At 41.6% G+C, this 23,144-nt stretch overlaps 1 protein-coding gene across 1 annotated transcript in view; it reads left to right on the top strand.

Annotated features, from left to right (window-relative positions):
• Window positions 1-5,616: 5,616 nt before the first annotated feature.
• The window catches only part of B3GALT1 (beta-1,3-galactosyltransferase 1), a 175,695-nt gene continuing 158,167 nt past the window's right edge, over window positions 5,617-23,144 (top strand). Inside the window, exon 1 of the mRNA XM_088519491.1 lies at window positions 5,617-5,668. The gene's annotated coding sequence lies outside the window, so the exon portion shown is untranslated. The remainder of the gene's footprint in view (window positions 5,669-23,144) is intronic.

Below are 23,144 nucleotides of genomic sequence, written 5' to 3'. Positions count from 1 at the left end.
CAAACCACGGAACTTCTTCACTGCCACTAGGACTATTTAGGTTGCACAGTATTCTTGTGTAGAATGCTGGACTAAAAAGGCCATCTGAAATGGTAAAATAAATTGCATATAAATTGAGGAACCTTCATTTGGTGGTAGAGCAGAATTAGCAAAATCCTCTCCAATAGTTTTAAACATATATTGAGAACTAGAGAGTTTTTCTTAAATATATTTTTTTTCATATGAAGTCCTGGCTACACAAAAGGAAGCTAACTGCTAAAGCTCTGCAGTTCCTGCAATTTTACTGACCTTGTTTCTCTTCTGTATTACTGTATTTACAGTTACTGGTTCATTATTATGTGATGATAATTTTCTTAAAAAAATCATAATTCATAGGGACATGAAATAAGCCCACAGGCATAACCTTTACTATTTACTAACTTCTGAATGCTTGATTTTGCAATTTTAATGCTCATTCAATACATCCACTGAAAACATGCATATATTTATGCCAAACACTTACAATGGTTGATTGGTGAGTTATTCTCAATATCTGGATCCAGTTGGTAGGTTTGAAAATGCTTTGAAGTCCAACATCAAAATATCACACTATATTACTTATTGGGAAGAATTATTCTTCCCAATGGGTTTAGAATATGATTCAAGTGATTTAGGTCAGAAGGAACAAATATACTGAAATTTTCAAATCACATCTAGAATTATTCTTATCTAACATACATGAAATCATAGGCTTCCAAGAGTCCTATGAAAAACAGTACCGCAATCACATAATTACAGAACATATCAGCTAGCTTGACTTCAGACTTTCTGACTTTCAAACTTAACATTCTTTTAATGTGTGCAATATATGAATACCATATGTCTGCATGTGTATAAATAGATAGATACTCATGTACACATAAATAGAACCACAAGCAATCAGCAAATTACTGTATCACCAGTTGTGTATATATAGAACTAGCAAGCTCAGTATCACTGAATTGCTTCTTAATTTGGTGACTTCACTCTTTTTTTTTTTTCCTTCCCCCATTCCTTCTATCCATCCACTCCATTCTTTCTCATCTCTCTATCTGTACTGGAGTCTCAGCTCTTTGGGGCTGAAACTACATACAATTTTTCTTCCAAACAATGAGCAGAAATATATGATCAAATATTCCTAATGTAGTTGTTCTGGTTTTGCTTTCAGTAAATTCTAGCAGCAATGTCTTCAGTTCCTCCCTGGGCAGTCATCCTTATCTATATGGGTGCCACTGCATAACTCTCCTTATGGTGCTATTCACTGTAAACAAGCGACAGAACCAGGCCTGTGTATCGATCATAAAATAAGAGTAAAGACAATTCCAACACTTAGCAGTGCTACATCTCAGAAGATGTGAATCCTGACTTCTGGTAGATAGATCCTTGGAGAAAATGCAATTTAATGTAAAGTCATGACCCTCTACTGCTCACATCTCCTGCTGGTTAGTAAATCAGAACGAGCTCTCTGATTTATGAATAGCAATCGCCAGATTATTCTGAGAGCCTTAAAAACAAAATTACATGCAAATTTTAAACTAAGCAAAAATATTAATCATGATTAAACAAAATCATATTGTTTTTTGCAGGATTCAGCCTCCAATTGTGATCTGAAGGCTCTTCTCTCTTGGTTAGTCTAGTTCAGAGCTGGATTAATTTCTTTATGATTAACTTCTTACGGAATTGTGTAAATGTCTGGCAAAACCAGTAATGAACCACAAAATGAAATATGGCGTGAAGGACAATAAAATCTCCAATACATTAAAAGTCTTAAATTGGACCAAGAAAAAAAGAAAGAAAAAAATCATTCTCTTTCCCAATGACACTTATGCTTTGAGAATCACTTGGATCAGAAAACACGCTCAAACATTCACCCCTTAATCAACGCAAATAGTTTATCTTGTAACACTCTTCAGGCAATCACAAAGACATATATATTTATGAAATCTTAAAATGCTTCTAAGTATATCCATTATGCTCTTAGTGACATTGCTATGAAGGACACTATACAAATGGAAGCAGTGCTTGCAACTGATCACTTCAGACAAACAAATCCTGATGGACTCACCAAGCCCACAAAAAAAAACGTTGCTTGGATTTGTTGATGAGACTAGTTCTCTTAGATGATGTAACGCTTGGGAAATAAATCTTCAAATAACAGAAAGAGGTATGTCTTCACGTAGACAGAAATAATTTTGCAGAACACACTTCCAGAAGACATGATGTGAACAAACTGTTTGGGGCAAGGACTCTTTTCTCACTTGCTTATACAGTACCTAGCACATGAGTGTGTGATTTGTATCACTTCCATATACATTCAGGCAGTCAGCAAATGGGTTACAAAACAAGGCTGAAACACCATTGGAAATTCATCATGCATTTGAAAATAATGAAATATACCTCACACAGATCTGTACAGGTAGTACAACACATATGTATGAGTTAAATATTAAATTCTATCAAAAAGGGAGGAGGTAAAAATTTATCTGTAAAGCAGTGCTTTACAGTTTGATCTAAAAGATCTGCTCTTACATTATGCCTCCTGGAAGGACTCACTGAATATACTGCTTGTCTTCTAACACCTGGGGAACTGGGAGCCAAAGCACTTAGATGAATGAGAGGAGGCTATATGAAGTAAGTGAAATTCTAAAGATTTGATTTGCTGTACACAATCAGTCTCCAGTTGGATGCATAGTTAACATCAAACAACAGGACTAAGACTCCACTCGTGCCTTCTGCGTGACCAAAATACCTATTTTATGCAAGATTGTTCCCTGAAACCAAGAAATTCCTTACACACGAAGAAACAGATCAAAAAAGTAAAATGCCAGTATGAAACCATGAACAGAAATATTGCGGGGGGGGGGGGGCAGAAATCTGTTCCAAGTAGTTTTAACTTATGTGATTTCCCAAGGTCACGTAGAATTTCTGGATAAAGACAGAGTAATGTCTCAAAGCACACAAATTAGCCTTAAGAAGCAGAACCTCTCCTAACACTTGAGGGTAAGGGCCAAAAGATATGCAACTGTTTCTCACTTGTGCAGCTACCTCAGTTCTAACTGCACTATACTGTATTCTCAAGTACTGGCACTTGGACCACAGTTCACACCTAACTGGCAGTCTTGACGGTTAAGACAAAGATTTAATGTGCGATTTCCAACTTACTCCATCATCGCTGGAGGCTGTTGATGTGGGACAGAATGGACTTGTGCTGACACAGCTGTATGGTGACGATGTTACCCGGGCTGTTTGTGCTGTAAGAGCAGCTCAGCTCCTCTATGCCGAGGTAGCACAGCTCAAGAATACTGTGCTCTTTTCGGAAAGCAAACTCAACTTACTTCTTTGGTGATCGATGGCTAAATTGCAGTTCTGTGGACCGAGCAATTTTATTGTGATACAAACTCCAGCTTAACAAGGTACTAAGAGCTCTGTTAAATTTGTGAAAATTTAAGCGTACTGTAAAGCACTTTAATGAATACACTCATATTTTAAGTGTGCCATTTTCTCTCTCTTCCCCGCTTTTAATAATTCCGTGCTTTTGCAATTCTAACACCAAATCTCCCACGGGAATTTTTGGTCCCCTAAACAAGGTATTTAGCTGTTACATGATACACCATCGTTGCATTTGTCACAGGCTCTGTCCAGTAATCTTCAACAGTTCTGAAAAATGGGTTATACATATATACCAGATTTTTGCAGTTAAAATGACAAGGGGTGTGTTGCTACCTTACACATGAAGCTATGGATGTGCTGTTGAACTGCTGAAATATGGAAGCTATTCTTACAACAAAAATACGGATCACACAAAATTGGTCAAGATTGCTTATATTTTAGACAAGGTTTTAAATACTAAAAAAAAAAATAAAGAATTATTAACCAATTAATAAGAAAGCCTATGAGGATTACTTTTCATATTTCCCCTGACTTCAAAGAAGTTATAAAGTTATAACTGGGAAATATTTTAGTTACTGTTTAATTAAAATTAAAATCACAGTATTAAAAATTATAAACATTAAAATATGTCTTTTTCCAAGATAGGATATGGCTCGCTGACATCAAGTGTTAAAAGAAATGCTCCTGCTTTAACAAAGAGAAAAAACAGTGATCGAGAACTACAAGATACTATTAACACTGCACATTTTCCAGTTTTGGGGTGACTCCTGAACTAATAAAAACAATCTTGTCAAAATAAAGACATCTCTGAGCTACTGCACAGAACATCTAAATCCATAAGCCCATTTAAGCCCATAACTCATTTAAAACAATTCTCATATTTCTTCTCTCCTCCACCCAAAAGTGAGTGTATGTAGTGTCCAAAGTCAGTGCAGTAAACCTACACCCAAATGTACCACTGCCACCAAAAAAAGGGAAAACATTTGAAAACTGGGAGGGACTGAAATCTGCTGTAGCAGGTCAGTCTCACCAGGAAATTCACACTGAAAGGTTGCAGTGGAGGGCACAGCACCAACACCTGCCCTTGTGTGCTGCTCTTTAGCAGAAGTGGCAGTTCCCACCTTCAGCATCTGCTGCAACCCATCGAGGGATTCACACTGAAAACAATTTCTAACATTAACAATAACTTGCTCAGTAAGATGTAACGAAGATACAAACAGTTGCTTATCACTACGTTCACTGGAGCACTACATCATTGTGCTGGGGTCCTAAACACCACGTCCTGTAGAGAAATACCGTCTTATTACTGTTGCCTGGGTAAAGCTGCGGCTGTACCACACAGACAAAGTAAAATAAGTGACCCAGAGACATGGGCCCACTAGAGGAAAGGGTGCCACCGCTGCTGCAGGAGGCGCTGGAGCTGCTCCCCGGCTCTTCCTCCGCCTCCTCCGACGCCGGCCTGGGGCGGGGGCGCAGGGCCCGCGCGCCCCCTCGCGCCGCCGCGGCCGCTGCAGCCGTTAACGACGCCGCTGGCTGCGTGCAACGGCGCTGCCCCCCGCGAAGGGCGGGCGGCAGTTCCAGGGCTGCCTGCGGGCCTCGGGGCGGCCACCTTGGCAGCCCGAGATCCCCCAGAAAAAGATACCTCTACCCCTCTTAAAAAAAATAAACAACAAAAACGCCCTCGAGGCGCCGCTTTTTGAGCAAAGCGCCTGACGGACAGCTTGGCAACTCCACGCTACCGCGAAGGCAGGCGGACAGCGGCGCATGTCTGTCTCCCGACACAACGGCCCGCAGCCCCACTCCCGTTCTCCGAAGCTGCTGAGCAAGGGCGAGGGAGACCAGCCTCACCACCTCACTGCCGCTGCCAGCAGCCGGGACCGGAACGAGTCCCGACAAGACCCAGCGCTCGGCCCGGCGCGCTCCGCACGACCAAGCACCCCCAGCCCCGCACACACACAGCCACCCCCACCGCAGCTGCCCCCTCCCGGAAACAACGCCGCCGCAAGGACGAGCTCCCATTGGCTGCGACGCATGCCCCCGTCCCGCCTCTCCGCAGCGGCGCGGCCCACGATAGGCTCGCGGGGCTGCCGCTCAGAGCGGGCTCGCGGCGGCGGGGCCGCGCTCGCTGCCGTGGGGCGGGCGCTGGCGGGGGCGCGGCGGGCGGAGCAGTGATGCCGGCTGCGGGGCGGCGGGCGGCAGCGGGAGCCCGGTACGGCGCGGCGGGTGGCCAGGCACGCGCGGGCGGCCAGCGCGGACTCCGGTAAGGAGCGGCCGCGGGGAGGCGGGCGGCTGCAGCCGGCGTGCGCGCTCGCAGCAGCGGGACCGGCGCGGGCGGGCGGGATGCTGCGGGCGGGCGGGGATGACAGCGGCGGCCGCGGCGCCCGCCGCCCCTTGTCGTGCCCTTCGGCAGTGCCGCTGCCGCCGTGGTCCGAATACGGCCCCGCACGACGGCGACTTCGGCTGGTGCCGCCGCCGGGCGGGGGGCGCCCGGAGCTGCGGCGGAGCCGGGTCCGAGGCGCGGGGCGGCGCCGGCTCTGCCCGTCCCCTTCTGTCGCCCCAGGGGGCTCGGGCGGCGGCGACGCCCGCGATCTCAGCCGCCTGCGGCTCGGACGCCTCCCGGTGGGGCCGGGGCTGGGGAGCGCGGTGCGGCGCGCGGCCGTGCCCCGGTGCGGAAGGCGCGGGGCCGCGGGCGCCCCCCGCCCGGGCAGAGCCGGGGCCGCCGGGGTCCCTCGGCGCCCGGGCAGAGCCGGGGCTATCGCGGGGCGGGTGGTTGCGGGTCCGCGCCCTGCAAGTTCAAGGCAAAGTTGTCGCGGAGCGGGGCAGGAACGTGACCGGCTCCCGGCCGCACAAGCCCGAAGGTGACATCCCGTATCCCGGCGCTGTCTCCCCGCCTGCCGGCTGTCATTTGAGGGCGCAGTCGGGGAGCTTAGAGGTACTGTTGCATCCACCCAGTTTAGAGGAAAACGGATGCTGCTTATGGACATTAACACAAGTGTTCGGGGTCTTGATCATAAAATATCCCAAGCAGTCGTTAGGCTACAAAGAGTCTGTAATGCTGGACCTGATCCTGCAGTCGTGGAAACGAACAGTTTTGACATTGATTCAGTAGGAAGCAGGATAAAGCATCCCAAATTAACCACATAATTGTTGTTTCATGATTGTCTTGCACATGATGAGCTGGGCATTTTAAACATTACTGTTCAATGTGGTTTGCAGGAAGAATCAAGATAATAGCTTTTTTGTTGTTTTTGTTGTTTTTTCCTCCTAGTTGCAATCTTGCTTCCCTACTTTCCAGGAGTGCATTGATCTGGTTGTGTCCTTCTTGGTGCAGAGAATTCCAATATTTTAGTTATTAAGATGTCTTTAATCACATGATGCTTTCAGAATCCTTCACAATCATGTGATAGGAGGTAACATCCACAGCCAGCATAGACTCTATTATCACAAATACATCCTTTGCTTTGAAAAGCTGAAGTCCACTTTTATGGCTGAGTAGAAAAAGATCCAAGACCTGGAATTTATAACTTACAAAAGCTAATATTATCTTCTCCGTGAATGCTTATCCCAGATTATCTTTATTTACAGAACATGAATGGCTAATGAAATTTTGGCTTCTTTTGTATCACTGATTCTAGGTGCTTTATGGGCAAACCATTTTTTCAGAAACATTTAGTTGCTGGAGTCCATGCCCTTAGGGAATTTCAAGCTAACTGAGGTGCCTATGGCACAGAGCAATCCTGATTCAAGTCTGTTGTACTCAGCCATGACGCGGTGTCCAAGATGCTCCCTTGTGCCAGTCAGGCTCGTGCCTCATCTGGGTTTTCCTGAAATGCTTTCTTGGGAGAGAGAGTTGGGGGTTTTCTTCCTGTGTGTGTGTGCATGTGCTTTTTGTGGAAGATATATATATTTTGCCGAGACTACAGCCTGAAAAAACTGAACTCTCTTTTTTTGTTTTTTTTTCCCCTTATGTGTGAAATGAGATTTTAATCTAAGCATTCAGTTTATGATATGTAATCTACAGAAGCTTCTTCATATGAGTAGTCTTTATTCGTGATGCTCATTTCACTGGGATTATTGTTCAGGAAGATTTGCTTGCAAGACAGCATATGCCTCTGAACTTACTACATCACCTGTCTTTTTTCATGCCTTTTTTTTTTCTCCCTCACAGTTCATAGGAAACGTTTTCCAAATATCAAAATATGTCAGTCCACTTATTTTTTTTTCTCAGAGGGGTGCCAAAATCAATGGCAATTCCTCCTTTTCTATACCTGTGAAGAAGTAATTACTTTTTTTTTCTGGAGTAAGGGCTATCCTATCCCTAGAACTGCACAATTCTTCATTAATTTTTTACTTGTTCAGAAATATTGATCAAATATGCACTTACTAATGCTTACATATTTATCATTATATAATGCTCTTATCTAGCTAAAATTAGAGGAGAAAAGTGAAGTTTCAAAACTGCTAACTTCTTTTTGTAGTCTTGTATCTAATGTCCATCTGTAAACATCTCAACTAAAAGGATACTCATAAGAATAACAAAATACCTGATATTTTCCTCAGCAGTTTTTGTAGTTATATTTTTTCCAGGGAATATTAATATATGTAATAAGATGAAATTGGAACTGAAGCAGTCAATTAAACAAGTTGTGTTCTCCAACCTGCTGCCTATTTAATTGCCTAAAAAAGATGGATATTGTAACACTAAAATATGGGTGATGTGCTACAAGTAGTAGGAAAATTATTTATCTGGATTCAGCTAGGGAAAACAACCGCCGTTCTCATTTAGAAATAAGTCCATATGTCCATTTAGTTGAACTACTGAAGAGCTGCCAGAGGATCACAGAAAAGATGAATGGATGTTGCATCTCATTCACACGCATTAGATCATGTAGATCAGGTAAAACAATCTTTTGGAAAAGCTAATGCTGGTTTTGAACTGCAGTTAACACAGAGTCTTGCAGCTGTCCGTACAAGCTCCAGTGAACGTGGCAACCGTAAATGCTGATGTATGGAAGCTCTGCAGAATTCCAGAGCCTCCGCATCCAAGTCTCCCCTCTGCCTGTTACTCGCAGGTTTCCGATGTTTGCAGCTACAGTGACGGTACCTGCTGCCGTGCAACGCTGCCACAGGCAGGCGAGGATCCCTGAGGCTGCTCCTCCCCAGCGCCCGGGTCTCCTTGGAGCACCTTCCAATGAAGTTAACAAAAGCTGCTCTTAAACAGGATAGAACAATTTGGCCCCTGAGACGCAGGGCGCAGCTCTGCAGTGGAGCACCTGGGGAGAGGTGCAGATGGACAAGGTGCTCTGTGCTTGCCCGATAGCCTGGCAGGCCAGTGAATGTGAGCAGAGCTGGGCCGGCTGTAGAGAGGCTGGTGGCTGAGCGCGGTTTCCTAGAGTCCCTCCAGGAGAAGGAAAAGACAGAGAGAGCCCTCTGAGCCTGCCTGGGGGTAGCACGCATACAGTCCTGCACAAGGTGTGATAATGAACTATGACTCTCATCTAAAAGAATGCTCCTTTCCCTGTCCCACTCCATGAAACACACGATTTTTGGATGCTCTGCAGGTGCAGTGCAGCAAGAGGGGAACATCACCTCTCTTTTGACCTTCCTATATTCCAATTTTGCAGTTCTCTTAGTTCAGTCTCCGAAAATATTGAGAAAGATAGAAATATTTGCAATCATTATTCATCAAAACAGAACTTTCTTATTTCCAGAAGAAGGAAAATGTGTGAATTAGTTAATATACATAGCATATGACTACATATATTTATGAAGGAAGTATGCATTCTGCTCTTCTGTATAACAACAAATTACCAATTACTAGATAGAGAGCTAATGATAAGAGCAAAGTTAGTGCAGAATACCTTGTGCAACTGAAACCATCTGTTAATTCTGCAGAGGCAGAATTTCTGTATTTAATGTACACAGCACTCCTTCTCCTTTTGCAGAAGATGTTCTGTGTTATCAATTGCCTCAAAATATTTCAATTATAGTGTGTCTCTGATTTCAAGTACAAATAGTTTTACTAAAAGGGAAGGGTGGGGATACTATAAATGAAATGACTTGCAGGCTTGTTTTTTCAAGACTGCCATCTGAGTACTGCTAAGTTTCATATTTTATGACCTTTTTAGATTTGCCATAGTAAAAATGCAATGTGAATGACTTACATGTTTAACCTTGCCTCCTTTTGAGCTATTCCGCAGCTCCACTGTTTAAGGGGCTGATGTTTGTTTCTTCTGTCTCTCAGCAGGTAGCTACATTTTCACTTAAATAGCTGGTCCTGCCACGGAAAAACATCTGTGGTTTGTGGGGGGTCACACTGGATAGAGTAATTCAAATATTTCCTTCTGCCTTTTTTTTTTTTAAGATACACTACTAGTTTACTGCTTAATATGGGAGGTTACATGCTAAAAGGTAGACTAAATGTTAGTGTTGGTTAAATTTTAAATACATCCTTCATAGCAAAGGAGAAGCAGTAATGTGAACTAATGTGCTTAACAGAAGGAGCCAACGCTGCAAGAACAGAAGAAAATCCCTTTTGGGTCAGCCCAGGGGGACTTCAGACCAGGACTCTGTCCAACAGCGGTCCTAAGATGCTATGTAGGGAGAGCACACAAGCCTAGCTGCTCTTTGCAGTCTGTCCTCTTGTACTTTCCTAGCATCCGTCGTTTGTGTGTTAGTGGTGGTAGGTGTATCCTTGTCTGGTGCTTTTAGAGCCCATATATGGGTCTCTTGTCCAAGAACTTATCTTTTTCTTTTTTTTTTTCTTCTTCTTCTTTTCTCTCTTTAGAAACCCTTTAGTTCACCTTCTTAAGGCAGGTGCTCCATCTTCCTCATCAGCTGATTTAGCCTTCTCTGACTCCCATCTGTACTTCTTGAGACACCATGCTGAGACTTTCACACAGGGCCTGCACCAGGGTTGTCTGCACTTCTCCGCTTTGCTCTCAGTGCCCTTCTTGATGGTGCCCAAGGTTCTGCTGCGTTTGGTTGCCACTGAACATCAAACTGATAATTGTAATGACCTGTCGATAGCGTTTCTAGATTCCCTTGCTGTCAGCATGGTGTATGTATTACGTATTCTTTCTTGAATGCATTAGCCTGTATCTATCTGCACTGAAGCTCATTTGTCATCTTTCGGTTTAGTCTGAGTTTTATAAGGTGCTTCTCGAGTTCCTTGCCATCAGCATGGCATGAATTCTGCGCTACAGGGGACCTTCTGGTCTTTATTCTATTTTTCCAACAGTATTGTTCCTTCTGCGTTTTTTCATGTGTCATCTCATGGCTGAGAGTGAGAGAAGTGTTATGGCAAATCAGTTAAAGTGTTCAGAGGTCTTGAACGTAAAAATCAAGGTTTATTTTATTTTTTTTATCTCAGCAAAAATCAGCTCAGAAGAATAACAGCTTAAGGATTTCTCAAGAAATCTCAACAAATAAAAGGGGAGAAAATGCTGAAATATGTCATTCATAATACTTAATCCAACTGCACTGCATGGGGAAGTGAGAATGCAGTATATGACATTTGAACCACATTGATTGCTGCTAAAAATATGCCTAGTTAATACCAAAAAGCTTTTAAAAACATGGGAATGTGAAGTGATGTTTACTCAAATAACTTTAATCCTTTCCCAGCCTCTCTACTGATTCACTGTACATCAGTCTTAACTCCAATACCATCTAATTAATTACCTTTCATCTGTGAACAGCATTTCGCAGCAACATGGAAGTAGTATGCATAGCTTCCCCCCCACAAACACACACCTTCACTGGTTTTATTAGAGGTCAGCCTGCAAGCCCACCATCTATAAAGGTTTCTTCATGTGCCTCCTTCAAAAGCAGGCTACTACTCGTTTGATATTCAGAGCATGTCACTTAGAGCTGCTGCACTGCAAACAGCATTGAGGGTGATGTTTAAAGAAATATTAGAAATTTATGATTAGTGTGCTGCATTATTACTTGGTATTACTTAGTAATAAATATGTTTTCACAGCAGCATAAGTGACTCCAACTGCTATCTGCAATGGTCCTGACATTTTTCCCTCTTCCCAGGCCCAAGATCCAATTCCTGCACTGCGCCAGCACTAACACCCAGCAGAGCCTTCGCAGAGCCCTCTAGCACATGCAGCTGGCCAAGAGCACTCCTCCCCACCACATCCCCGGTCACACACACACAAAACCAAATAAATATGGCTCCTGACACCTTGAAACTGCTCTGGAAAGGATCTTGGAAGGCTGATTCATGGGCGGGACAGAACCATGAAGGTAGATGCGCGGGGAGAGGAAGATGCTGATAGGCAGCAGTTAAATTGGCTTATGCACTTGTCAAACTGCAGCCTGAAGCGCTGTTCTGTTCCTTGATTTATTGGTGCTAAAGTACTTGGCAGAAGCACCGGAGCTGTATTAGTAGTCATCCCATTGCTTTCTTAATTCAAAGATATAGCTTAAAAATATTATATTCCAAATCCTTTAGATGCCCCTGCTATTCTACTATCCATTGATAAGTTCCCCTTCTGCTGTGTAAATACGGGATCTAAAAGGTTGTGAAACCAGCCTTAGTTGTTTGCAGCAGTAGGAATTTTGTTTTCCACTATAATTCAGTTTAACAAGAGAGCTGCTTTCAATTAACATATTCCATTACTTGAATTTAGTAACTCGTGCTCTGCAGTCAGGTTCCTGAGCTGTTTAATGGGTGCTACTTGCCAGAACCTCTAGGCACCACAAAAAAGCAGTGCAAGGTTCTGGTGCAGCACTTCTGCCTGCTGAGCCTGAACCCACCTAGTGCTCCCTCCTCAGAAACAGCACGAGGTTGTCCTTGTCTGCAGCAGCTGCAAAGTCACGGGCAGCTTCTCTTAGCTGATACAGTTTGAGATTACAGTCTAGTGCAGAAAGGCAAGTTCATGATGGCCCGCAAGGATGTCATGGAGGGACATAAACGCTCGTTAGTGCACAGGCTGTATAGCTCTTTTTGGTGCTTACAGGACGCAGCAGTGGTAACCGATGAATCTGAGGTGCCTATGTTTAGAAGGTACTGAGAGAACAAGGCCACTTACATACTCAGCAGCCTTAAACAGGCTGTTAACATAATGTGGGGCTTGGCTTGCATTCCTTAATTATGGCAATATCTTCCTGTGTTAAGATGCAGGGAATCATTAATCTAACATTTTTATAGGACAATCCAGAATCATCAGCTCAACTTTAATGTCTTTCCCAAGAACATATATATTTTCCAGTGGGTAGGATGGTATGTGTGAAAGAAGCTACATTAATATAGTCATCCACAAAATATTCTAAATCACTTAATTTCTTCTATGTACATTTTCTAGACAGACACTTTATATCCCAATTAAGAAACTGTTTGGACTGTTAGGCAGCTTATAAGAGTAAAAATAGTATATTCATGGCATTGTCCTATAAAAGTTTATTCTATATAAACCTTTCAAACTTTCCAAGATTTTCCACACAGAATAATTGTTTCACATGTTTTAGAGTTAACCCATTAGTTTTTCTTTTGACATAAATGTCTGACAGACAAATTTTGATTATAATAAAGTGTTTGTTAAAATGTCTCAGAAAATGCATTTCATCCCAAATGTAATTCTAGAAGAAATTTTGTTTTCTGTAGTTCACTACTGTATTTTCTCAGAATCAACTAAGAAACAATGAAACATATTGTTAAAGGCTGGCTAGAGGTTTCAAATGGGAAAGCATAAGTGATCACACTACAGGCTTTCTTTTTACAGAAGATTTAAGCTGCAGATGAAAGCTTTCCACCAAGTCAGTGGAGATGGGACCAGGCTGCATCTGATGTCTCTAGTGTGCATGTACTTGTGTGGGATTTACCTCTATGCTATTTACTGGAAACTTTCATGTGCAGATTTCAGATTACTGTTTGAAATCAAACATCAAGAACTTCAGAAATGAAATACATTCCAAAAGTCTGGAATAGAATTTAGGAATCTCTAGTGTGCTATTTTTTGCAATTTGGATGATGTTAAATGTGTTTCACATGTTTACATACTTCTACATACTAACACACTAATATGCCACTTTGGGGCCATTTTTTTAAAAATCCACATATTGCGTCTAACTTATGAAGTTAGAACTAATTTGGAATAGAATTCAACACATGTTCAGTTAAAACTCCATACTGTGTATCTCTCACCTGAATGTTTCTCCTCTAGATATTTTTTTTTTGATGGATTGGAGTTGAAAAAGCTGAACTTTGCATGGAACCATCAAGAAGCAAAGTTAAACTAAGAACTAACTTTTAGAAATTGTGTAGTGTTTATGCAGCAGTATCCTCACCTGCAAGGAAATGTAACACTATTGTCTGCTGCAAACTCCATTTTCAAACATAAAAAGCCAACTTTGAAAAATTCCATGCTAAAATGATTCCTGTGATTTGCTTCTTCAAGTTTAATATTTCTAAAGAAGAAACAATAATTCTTCCTCTTTAGAATTTTGGTATTGCTATCACCTGATCTGTAAAACAAATTGGGTAGTGCACCTTGCATTGTAAGATCACTCTGTAGCATTTGACATGATTTGGCAGCACTGTAATCCCAAGAATGATCATGACAAAAGTGGCTGGCAAGACAAGTTATGAAGTCAGTGCAGTGTTAATGACTGTGCACGATGCTGTGGGTCAGGCAGCTCGTACAGCAGGGAGGTGGGCGAGGAGGCTTCTGCGGGGGTTTGTCTGCCCTCTTTGGGCAAAGAGCCACCAGGAGGTAAGACACTTCCTCCAGCTTCTGCCTCTTGCCTCTTCACTGTTTTTTGATTCTGTCATCTGGCCGTTGCTGGTCAAGCAGCAATCCTCCTTGTCATCTGGGCAGGCTGTCATGGGATTGCAGGTGCTTAGAGGGCATGGGAGCCTGTGCCAGACCATACTCCTGTCATATATTGAGTTACATTATGCTATGAAAACCATGGAGTCTTAGGAAGCCACATACTTATTAATTTGTCACAGCTGAGGTCAGCCGTTTTACAATGTGAAAGCTCTGGGAAAGAAAAACTTCTCTACAGCTCTGTAAACATACATAAGCACTGATGGATGCTTACATGTGACTGTGTCTAGCTAAAGTTGTAGAAACTCTGAGGAAATAAAGCCCACAACTCTAACACTTATCAGTCTTAATCAGAAGCACAACATATAAATATGGAATACAGGCATTTTGGCTTCCTCATTACCTTAGTGCTGGTGATGTTACTTAGCTGAATGCTGGTGGTGGTTTGGGAGCTTCACCGTTTCCTTGAGGTGCCCATCGTTGGTGAAAACCCTTTGGGAAAAGTAGAGGGTGCTGTAATTAGTACTGCTCTGCTGCTCTCAGCCCTTCACCACCCAGTAGCTGGGTGCTATCAGCAAATGTCCTAAAACGTCCTCGTTTTCTGTGAGGTCACTCAGCTGAGTTGCTCTGTGCTTTTTGTTTGACTCTTACGCAGTTTGATGAGGTGACTGCCCTGTAGCAGGACTTCTGACATCCACAACTAGCCAAGCACATTCCAGCCAGGCCTTTGTACGGCTGCCAGTGAAAGCAAGACTCAGACCTACTCCAATTTCCATACGAAACCATCTGTTTGAATGGAGTTGACTGACAACTTGCTACCCTGTATTTTGGAGCTAACTTAGCCTGTATTACAGAGAAAATGCACCGTGCCCACTCGCTGTGATGCACTTCTTTCTAGCAAGGTACCAATTCTGTATTTCTCAAGACGATTGTAGACCAGCTCCAATTACACTGGATATTAGCTGTGCAACCAGAATATTTAAAATATGCTCTGCACATCTTTGAAGCGCAAGCTGTTGTGAAGTTATTGCCCGATACAGATGAGGCAAAGTTACATTTATAAAACATGTGCTTGTTTGAAAGTCATTTTTATCCACAAATTTAACAGCATGGTCTGTTAGCTGTATTGCATTGCATGGTTTTAATGTTTAAAGCTGTTTAATGTTTAAAGGTAGCACATGTGCACAGAGAGGAATAAGCACCTATTATCCCGTATGTTAAATCCTGATCCTTTGAATAAAAAGTATAATGATTAATACTAGCTAGGGTTAGCTACATTACAAGTGGTTTTAGCAGTCCTACTTTTCTGTAGTCGTGTTCTGCAGCTTGGGTGCTCCCTGAACTCCCCCTTCCCTGCCCTGCACACCAGCAGGTTTGCTCCACGCAGAGGCTGCCAGGAAAAGCCGCCTCAGGTGGTTGTGCCGGAAGGGCTTCCGGCGCCGCTGCGTGCCAGCTACCTGCTGCCCACAGCTGCAGGGCAGCGGGAGAGGCCGCCGAGCTCTGCGGGGCCGCAGAGGCCCTCAGACCCCGGCACGTGCATGGGAGCCTCAAGCGTTTGCTTGGCCCACTGAAGCTCAAGGGTGCTGGGGTTTGGGCCCTGTCAGAGCCCCAGCCAGGGGGCGGGAACCAAATGTGCTGCTGCTCAGCACTACCCCAGTCCTCCCCGCTACATGACGGGTAGTTGTTAAGGGGCTCTGTGGCGGCTTCCTTCTCCTGCCGAGTGGGATCTTCCTGCACCGGAGGCCCTGGGCTGGTATTTCCACAGTGATGATAAAAATGCTGATAGGAACTTTAGTTTCCTTTTTTCCCTATGCAGGAGCCTTTTAAATATGCAGCATGCATGTATGTATGTATGCATGCCTAAATTGTTAATTCATTGTTTTTTTGAACTGCCTGTGAATTCTGAATTGTTTTGAACATGCCATTCTGAGGTGCAGGGATTTCAGAGCTGACTGCATGATGTATTGCCAGATGTGCTGAGAAGGGTACAGCATCAGTAATAATAACTTGACTATTTCCATGACGAAAAACAGAATAGTCCATGTTTGAACTTTGTATTTCTTCAGTGTTAAACCATGTTGACCTTTTGTAATACTGTTTACCACAACTTATGTATAAAAAAGTCAGAACTCTTAAGTATGTTCCAGTCTTAGTTTCTTTTGGTATATCGTTAGCTACACAGGGATATAGTTAATATTACATTAAAAAAAAAAAAAAAAGCTGCAGTAGCAGGTTACCTCATGGGACAATAATATACAAGTGATTTTTCTTTTCCATCCAGAAGGATTTATAGTGGAACAATTCTGATAGGTGAAGTTAAGAAAAATGATGAGAAGGAAATGGAGATGACGGTAGGATTTAGAAAAATGGGTAATGAACCCCAGGGTGTTTGAATTGAGGACTTGCAACTAGAGAAATGTTTTTTACTATGTTAGGATGGACATTTTCCAATGACATGAGTGACATGCTTAAAGATAAATAGATTTTCTTACTCTGTCTTGTAGTAAAAATTCAGGAGGTGTTCCCTATGAAACATGGCACTAATATTTCATGTAAAGCAATTTAATCACTTCCCATGGTTATACATGGGAAAGTTGCTACCAATGTAGCAAGGAGTATTACAAGTTAATACTGCCTCTATCTGAAGATATATTGGTTTGTGGTAATGAACTGTTACAATAACCTCAACCCACCTCTACAGAAGCAGCTCAACTGTGGCTCTCCAGAGTTATCCTTCAAACAGGCTGTCACTGTTGTTATTCTGCATAAATAAATTCAAAGCAGGGAACTTTTACAATCAACAGAGCCGTAAGAATGAAATAACGTATCTGATACTAACAAATATATGAGGCAGGCTAACATATATGGATGTAGATGGAAATAATAGGAAAAAGAGCAGATTTAATGATCATCCCATTTCTGATCAATTTTCACATTGAAATTCTTAGCTAAACCTGCAAGGGTAAGTAAAAATGACCTCTCAGACCTCAGTTAAGTTTCAGTCAGCCCCGAGTTCTCTACCTTCTTCTGTTACAGTGAGAAGTTGAGACTTATGGAATTTCAGTGTATCCAGTTCTCAGTATTTAGACAGTTATATTAAGTGTGTGTAGATGTAATATATATTCATATATAGTAATATATTTTCAGTGAATTCAGCAGATCCCTTTTACCCCCTGAACAGCTTTGCAAAGATTAATAGTTGCCTTTTTCTCAGTTATCGCAGCCATTAGGCTTATCGGGAGACTCTCTGTGCTAGGAGTTTGCTTTCATGGGGTTTGTTTGCTGTCAGGATCACCTTAGTCAGTTTTGATACTGTACCTGTTCTGGAAATGTTAAGAGAGAAAGCTGTGAAAACTTTGCAAGTTTGGGCAATAAGTGTAAGTTGCCAGCACAACTAATAAATGCACTGTAGTGTTTCACTACACCACAGCACTTAAATGCATTGAAGTGTTTCAGAGCAGATTCAAGTTTTTGGAGGAAGGAATTTATGCTCATGGCATCATACTCTTCTGAAAATGATCCCAAAGAGAAGGGGGGAGGTTGGGGGAGAAAGAGTTTCCCAGTAGTCACGTAGAAGGGTCTTCTTCATTTAGGGCTTCAAACAGGTAACTTCACTAGTGTTAATGGCAATTTTGCACGTACGTCCAACAGGCACCAGAAATGATATCAAAGAAGGAGGGGGGAACGACACAAAAAAATGGCATGCTGTGTTTGAGACTAGTTGGAAGGAACAGCATTCCCAGGAAGTTGTGGTGTTTTTTTTTTTTTTTTGGCTAGGAGAGATTGTAAACTAAGGAAAACTCTTTTCCTCTTTCTTCTCCTTTCCTCCTCTCTTTCCTCCTCTTATACAACCAAGTTTTCATACATAGCAAGGTGTGTCATACATATATGGTGCTTTCTTCCCTTCAAATACACAACTCCTGTCATTTGGGGACTAAGTGTGACCCGGTTCCTGTTGTGAATAAATACCCTTATGGAGCCTAAAGACAACTATATAAAAAGGTGCAATTTAGTTGTCTTTTTTTTGTTTTTGTCTGCTATTAGCTTAAAAAGAAAGCGACTTTCTTCTCTCGCTCTATCATACTTGAGTATTAAAATTGTTCTTTTTTTTATTAAGTCATTAAAATATACACAGAAAACCTGACCCTGCAGGTATAAAGTACATAAAGCTTCCAGAAAAGTCAATAGGATCTTCGTTCATGAAATGAGAATATCACTGAACTAAAGACTATACTACTGCTGCTACTAATAAAGCTTCGCATTAAGCGTGCAGTCACAGTACCAAACCAGCTACATATCGAACACCTCCTGCGGAAATGCAGCCTGAATTCTAATGTTTTTTCCAATACATAAGGGATGAATACGTGGCTTTAATGGAAATGCCTTTTTTTTCATTCTAGATAGTTACTGGTGACACTGAAGATGATTACTTTGGCTCAGGAATTTGGCATGTCCTTAGCAATCTCCTAGCTATGAGCTGTTCAAAGATACTTTGAGGCATGCTGCCTTCCTCCTTGCTTTTGTCTTCTGTATGACTTGCAAGGAAGCATATGCCTGCAAAGTCACGTGGTCTCCAGGACCACTTGATGAGATCATTAAAAACTTAATGCTTAAATTTTTGTGTCAATTTTCATTTTCAGAGGCAGATTCACTGAACTAGGGTTGAAAGAATCATGCAAAAGGGTATCAAAGAGATGACAGTCAACAGAGATGCTACTGAGTTTGTCTTTTCTTGCTCTAGTGAAAAGTTCCATTCTCTCTAGAGCCTTGTGAGATTTGTGAAGATGGACAGACCCGCTAAAGTGAGAGGAAGAATCTGCTCTGCTGTTTGCCCTTTGAATTGCTACCATCTCTGGCTAATACACTCTGTTTTCTCTTCCCTACTGGAATTCCTCTCCTGACCATCTGCAAGGCTGCGTGCCCACGGAAGATTATGTAGATCCTATTTTTTTTGCTCCTAAGTCTTCATTGGATTTCTCTCCTGAACTGATAGGACTGCATGCATGCTGCCTATTTTTAGACCATTTGCAAAAGCAGCCTGTATGTTTCACAGCATGATATAAAGTAAAGAAGAAAACTGGTTAGAAAAGATTAGTAATTTTAAGAACATGAGTGTCTAGGCTACATGTCTTCTGAAAAAATAGCCTTGCATAAAAAGTGTTTTTAAAGGTTTGTGGTAGTGTTTTTTCAGTTGGATTTGTTAGTGGTGGCAAGTGTTGACACCTGTAAAACACTTTTATTCCCAAAACAAAGCATAAGCAGGAACAACTGAAACTAAGCTCCTCTGTGCTCATGTGCTTTGACTTTTTTAAAAATTGAGTATCAATATGCACTGAGTCAACTTACACACATGCTTTATTATTTTTTTTTTTTACTAAGTTTCCGCCTTCACTTAAAGTACACACATTGTTATGTGTGTGTAAAAATGTGCTTTCAGGCTTGATTTAAAGTTGTCCACCAGTGAGACTGGCGGTGCTTTTATTTCTGCTTCGGGTGCAGTGCAAAGACACCCTAATGACTCATGCACTAAAGCAGTATAATCGCAGCATCACAAAGCTCCTTGTGTGCTAATTTACCCACTGGAGAAACCAGTACTGTGTACAAGTGGCTGCAACACCTGAATTGGGTTGTTGTCTTCTCATTGAAACTGATGTCAAGTATGTCAATTTTTAAGGATCTTGTCATTTTTACGTTAAAGCAGAAGCCAACACTTCTGGGAGCAGGACTGTCTGTACCATGTTAATTAAGATTTCTTTAGCACCCACTGCTTCCATGGGTACCAGTATTATACAGAGAAATATTAATGAATGTCATTTGGAAAAGAACTGTTTCTCTAATGTTCCTTAAAATATTTGCTGTTCAGAAGAAAGAATTAGAGAGAATGAGGCTGTAATTAATAAAGTCACCTGACGGCTGTCTTTGCTGTTATTAATTCTACTCAGTTTTGGAACATTCTTTTCTGGAAGAAGTCAAAAATTAACCTCCGCATTTAATGAGCAGATAGATGATTTTGTGATTTGGTAGGGGATTGTTTTTCCAGTGTCTTGATTAAATTATTAGTGTTGTTCAGTGTTCACTAATGCAATTCCAGCCACAGCATGAGCGGTGTCATAATCATTTGGTTTTCGCAGGTTGTGATCCCTGTACTCTATTTAAAAAAAAAAAAAAAAGGCAAAAAAAACCCCACCCAGCAACAACAAAATTTTCCCCCCTCCCAACACACTCACACTTGGCAATTAACTTTGTAATTATATAGCAGCTTTGGCCAATAAGTTATTTTCTTATTCTACCCATCTGGGTATTAACTAAGTTCAGGCAGCATAAGAAGCAACAGTTCACCTAAAAGCTTTTAGTCCTTCGAAATTATCTGCTGTCCCACTCAGTTTGTGAATGAAATCCAACCAAAAAGTTTTTTTGCTATTCCGTGAAATAAATCCGGCATCTCCACTCTTGTCAGCATGTTAGCAGTTTCATTCCCCATAAAAAATGGATTTCTAGCTTGTGACATGACTATAATTTTTGTATAAATGGTTAGTTTTTATTGTGCAGATATTTCTCAGCTTGGAAAAATATTTTTTTTCTTGGTGCTAAAATTATTGAAGTGGGAGGTTTGCAAGGGAGAAACTGCAGAATCAGAACCCCAGCCTGGTAAAGGTCTAAAAATAAATCTTAAGGACCATTAGGCACCATAATTGCACCTGGCAGTAGCAGAGTGTTTATATATATAAAATATATATAGATAGATTTTTTTTTTCTGGAAGTTCATAAAATAGCACTTCCTTTAGATGGGCAAATACCTGCAGGGTACGTGTTTGCTGCAGTTGCTAGGCAGCTGCTTATACTGTGTCTGTGGGATATAATGGGAGTCATGTGTGAAATGCACTAACTGATAATTTACCTCAACCTGGTTAGAGCTGAATATGATGTTCGCAGGGCACATCTCATTGTGCAGAGCGAGAAGCCAAGATGGATGATGTTAGTCATGTTGAGCAGCAGAGCCACTGCGGGATCCAAGGTACAGCATGTCAGCAGGCTGTCGAGAGCGTGTCATCTCGAGATGATTCATAGGTAAGGGTGTGATTAGGTGAGCAGAAAATTAATTCATTAGGTAGCTGGGAGAAAGGGACAGTTGAGAAGAGGGAAAACCCTTATTTAGATCTCCCTGACAGATCTGGGACTGAGCAAGACCTGAGCGCCGCAGGCATTGTGGCGCTTCAGGAGATGAGGCAGCGCTTGCTCCACTCCACGGCGGAGCCGCTGCTGCATCTAGAGAAACAGCTGCGGAGCTGCAAAATGGCAACATCTTCAGTAGTCTGTGTAGCTGCTTGGCTGTACAGATTTTCTTTTATAATGTGACAAGTTTTATGGTAGTCATACCTCGTTTGGGAGATACTTATGCCACCGTCGGGATTATTTTTGTTCAAACATAGCCTTAACAATTTGGTATTCTTAGAGCATTAAATAATAGAACTTTAATGCTTATTTTGTATTTTGTACTATTAATCATTTCCCCAAATGTGTAATTATCTGAATAATATTAAAGGTTTCCATTTTAATATCATATTCACATTTTTCCAAAATATTTTTTCTTTACTGAGTCAAGACAATAATCCTGTCTTGAAGCTCCCCATTAATTGCTTCGCTCCGCCATTTGCATTCTTCTCCTACCTGTACGGAGGGATCAAGTGTGTTTTCCTCAGCAATTACTGCATTTGTTCAAAGTGAATAGAAAATCAAAAATGTTAGGAACTCTCTTTAATTAAATGATTAAAGATCCAGGCAAGCAGTGAAGCAGTGTGATGTTCACCTTTTTTTTTTTTTCTCCCCTCTTTTTAATGCCATGGAAGAATTAAGATAGGGCAGTACTGTTCTGTAGATAAACTGCCAGACAAGGAGTAGCGCTATCTAGAGATGTTGCATGGTACGTGTTTATAACTTCTCTATCAGCTTTATCTTTCTAGGCTCAGGTGTCTCATCCTGAAGGATGTTTTTAATAAGCAATCTAACAGGAAGCTGTTTAAAATCATGATCATCGTAACAACACTTCGAAGCTTGTAAGAAGTGGCCTAAAGAAAACTCTGAGCACATGCTTGGCTAACATATACTATTGAAATACAGCGGAATATAATGACATTTTGACAGTATATATTAGCCAAAGTTTTTTTCCCATATAAAATTAATATTTCTCCTTTTGCAGAGAGATTATGAAGGTTTTTATGCTTTGGTAAATGTTAAGAGTTTTTTTTCTTTACTCAACCTTTGAGCATTTGGCTCTCCCTTTTGGAGTCCTTCCAAAAATCTAACTTCTGTAACTCTTCATAAACATCCAACCTCTTTTCCCAAAGAGGTCTTTTGGTACTGAAGCAACATCTAGAAGTCATTCCAAGGTTTCTGTCACTTTTCAGACTTTGTGCGATGCTTTCATCTGAACAGATTTGTTCCAGGGATATTGTACTGGGAAAGAGTTGCTTCATTTAGAAATGTTTTGTGTTACATAAAATGCAGAAACCATCTTCATCTCTTCCAATTATTCTCATTTCTTTTTAACTTATATTAACACAGGCTTTAGTTATTGTTATAAATGTTTACACGTTTTTCATCTATTGTTGATCTGTTCATGGATGAGCCATGTAAAATAAATCACTCCCAAATTAAAAAAGGGCTTGCTATCATAGCTGTTATACGTATTTGGTCTGTATTATCCTCCTTCATTCTGTATTACTACTGAAACAGCATACTAACATTTTCAGCATTAGTACAAAGAAAACCATTTTATAAAGAAACAGTCTAACACCTGAAATCTTTTTCTGTCTCTTAAAATATTATGTAAATTGGTTCCATTTCTCCTCTTCTCCCAGCAAATTTAGCTGTTCAGACCTGGAATGTGAGCATGGGAAACACGAAGGCAAAGCCCCTAACTTTTGCTTTCCTTGGAACATGGAAAGTCCCTAGGTG

This window comes from Tinamus guttatus, unplaced genomic scaffold, assembly GCF_059628265.1.
Source record: "Tinamus guttatus ecotype Peru unplaced genomic scaffold, ASM5962826v1 Tinamus_guttatus_pri_ptg000060l, whole genome shotgun sequence".
Lineage (NCBI taxonomy): Eukaryota > Metazoa > Chordata > Aves > Tinamiformes > Tinamidae > Tinamus > Tinamus guttatus.
The sequence above is the reverse complement of the archived record's forward strand: the minus strand, read 5'-3'. Positions and strand labels throughout refer to the sequence as shown.